Below are 3,682 nucleotides of genomic sequence, written 5' to 3'. Positions count from 1 at the left end.
TATCTGATGTCCCTTTCCTACCTAATCCATCTTTGACATTGTAACCAAATCAGTACAGCTGACTCCATAATATACACCTCCTTCCACAACAAGGATCCTAGCAGTTCACCTACTATGAAAGCCTAATGTACATAAACACCCCCAAAGTTCCCCAAACCATAAATTCCAACAAACTTCTGAGACCTCTAAAATGGTGCCATGACACTCTTCAAATGCCTTCAAGGAGACCCAACTTATTTACTGCTCTCTTTGCTGTCCAAAAAACAGATTAATGGCCCATAACTACAATGTTTCCACCTGCATAAAAAAATCAGTCTACTACCCTACAAACTTTAGCTTATATAATTTAAAAGGCCTTAGATGACCAGTGCACTGCTCTCTTGATTATTTCAACTAATTTACCTTCCTAATCATACCTCTCAACCTCTTAGCACAAAAAATATGGGCAAAGCCTGACAGAATGGGGGTACAAAGACCCAAAAATAGGGACAGATTTTAAATATTTTTCTTATAAACTTAGAAAGTTGCTAGAATAAAAGGATTTGTCTTAGCATGCAGTTTGAAGGATATGAAGTCTGAAACACAAATGTATATCATTATTTAGTGGCTTCAATCCTCAAATTATCCCAGTGATTTTCCAGAAAATCACAAATTTTATGAGGAACAGACTAAAAATATAAGACAAAAATCTGGACATTTCTGCAAAAATCTGGACAGTTGAGAGCTATGGTTCCCATGCTAAATCAGACGCTCTGTTAATCCAAATAAATGTGCAGAAAACATGCCCCCTGTGATAGATTGACTGTCCAAGGCCTTTCCCACTGCCTTAACAAACTGCACAGTCTATACCACCCTACAAAAAATAAAATCACTTGCTGTTCCTCCACATAAGCTCTGCAACTCTTTACTCCACTCTACTGTATACAACAACCATTCCTTATTTCTAGACAATACTATCTGATGTCCCTTTCCTACCTAATCCATCTTTGACATTGTAACCAAATCAGTACAGCTGACTCCATAATATACACCTCCTTCCACAACAAGGATCCTAGCAGTTCACCTACTATGAAAGCCTAATGTACATAAACACCCCCAAAGTTCCCCAAACCATAAATTCCAACAAACTTCTGACACAAGGAGCAAACCTCTCAACAGCATTCTGAGAACCGGCTTATATTGTGGAAAATGATAATTCTACTTATGGACAATAATCCTTTCCCAAACTTTCCTCATCCCTTTCACAACTCCAACCTTCACCATATCCTCCATGCATGCCAATGTAGCTACTGCATTGAGTGGATAGGTGAACCTTGGCAGATGTGACTACCTCACCCTGACACCACCTATGAACTAAATGTTGCATCACTAACACAACAACCTATCCTTTAAAGGCAGCTGACCAGCAAATGATACAAATGAACTTAAAGTCACATTACAGGTCTTTTGTCAGCTATACTGGTTCCTTTTTTACCTCTGGTGCCAAAGCCAGAAACCTGCAAAACTGAAACTGTGAGAAGCTGTCATATATATAATTTTCTCAGTTTGGCACATGCCTAGCTAAAAAAGTAAAATTGATTAGCAGACTCTGTAAAACCAACTTCCTTAAATTCAACAAAACTAATGGAGATCTAGCTGACTTCCTGGCCAAAACTTGAACCAAGGCCTGATTATCAGATGAAAACATCACTCTCTTATTTCTCAGTCTCTCACTCCAAACAACTGATGCCACCCAAATGGGCATGAGATCCCAAAATGCAATGTCCTTCCTCCATTCATTTGGCCAAACCATTGACTATCTGGCTACAAATCATGTCACCATCAAAATAAGTTCCCATGTCATGTGCTCCAGCAGCATATATAAACGAACAAAGCTCAGCATGAGTGACCCACCCTTCCTGCCAAAAGGAAACTCCATTAAAGCTGAAAAGAAAAAAACAACCATAAACTCAAATCCTTCTTGACCACTTTAGTGACTTTCACCAAACGATGTTTGCTCAAAGGTCATCAAGTCTGCTAAAGCTCCACTCTGTTCCTTGCCTACCAGCAGGAAATAATTTAAATAATGAATCACCCTTTGATTGGTCACCAGCTGTTGCCAAATCCACTGGAATGATAAAAAGAACTTCCCAAATGTAAAACATGCAACAACACATCCTATAGGCATGGCCATATCAAAATAAAACTTATCGTTCAAACACATTCCCAATAATGGTCTAACACCCTAAAAGTAACTTCAGTATCAAGTATCACAAGCCAAGGGTCTCCAAACTCCTTAATTATCCTTACTGCATCATCCATCTATGCATATTGGACTTGGGTGTCAGCCCTAGAAATGTAATCATTAACAGATCCCCCTTTGGGAAATGATAAATGATAAAATGAATCAGCCTAAACATGACAGGTTTTTTTTCAGCACTAATACCAAAGGGGGAATCTGAAAATCTTGAAAGGACAGCTCCTCAAGCAAGCCCAAAACTCTTCCCACCTCTACCTCTTTATCTATTAACCTCTGTGCAACATCTTCTTTCCCCTTAAATTATCACAAATTTTGACACAAAAAAATCACTACACCTACACTTTATTGCAAAACCAGATTGGAAACCATTTATAAGTTCCACTGCTAACTCCACCTCAGGAAAATCTTCAAGTAATGCAGTAATGCAGCTAAAGCTAATGGGCAAATGGAAATGTCTGATTCCCTGCCACTCCACATAAGGAGAAAAGATTCCCTTAGCCTGCTGAAAATTACCCCTGCCCCAAAAATTATTCTGAATACTGGCTATATGTCCATAACTATCCTGATGCCCAACCATCACCTAGCCAACCCCCCCCCCCCATACTTACACCAGTGTTTTGTTGCTGCATGAGATCTCTCACAGGCAGAGAAGACATGAGAAAACCAGCATACTGGCCATGAACACCTGCCCCAATTAAAGTCCCAGCACATCCCTAGCTTCCCACCTGACTCTCCACTAGACCAGCCTTGAAATCCTGCACTATCCAAAAGAGTTGCCAACCAAATATTTGCATGCCTTACCTCCCACCACAAGGATTTATTGACAGCCTTCCTCTTACCTAATCACTGATCATACCACAATGAAGCATTATCAGCACACAACTGCTGTGCTTCAGAGATAGTGAGGAAATATACCAAAAGTGGCAGAGCCTGTGATGTATCCTTGTCTAAAGCTATTGTCATGTAGTACATAAAACCATGACTCCAACTGTTCAAGGTTCATGCCCTAAACATTCCTTGCCACCTCCTCACTAAAGCGACTTAAAGATATGGCAATAATAAAAATAAAAATTATAGTTCAGAACCTTAACTGAACTATAATCTTTATTTTTATTATTGCTATTTTATTATCTACCTTTTATTTTACTATCTCAGGCATATTGCATATCATGTAAAACATTAATGATTTTATTGTTCTGTTTGTTTAAGCTTTATGTATGTTATTTGTATTTGATCAAATTTTAGAATTTTTATTAGCCCATTTTTTATCAGTCTGCAGTTTGGTGTAAGGACTCCCCCTGCTAACATAGTACAGTACTAGAATATACAGTGGTATTGTCACAGTCTGGAAGTTTCTGAATAAGCTCGTCCTAAGTAGTTCCTTCATAGTTGGGGGTTTGGGTGGCATCATAAAGGATAGAACTTGTGAGGCAAGTACAGGGG

The sequence above is a fragment of the Protopterus annectens genome, chromosome 3.part0 (genome assembly GCF_019279795.1).
Source record: "Protopterus annectens isolate FY-2018-M chromosome 3.part0, PAN1.0, whole genome shotgun sequence".
NCBI lineage: Eukaryota > Metazoa > Chordata > Ceratodontiformes > Protopteridae > Protopterus > Protopterus annectens.
This window is presented reverse-complemented; position numbering follows the sequence as displayed.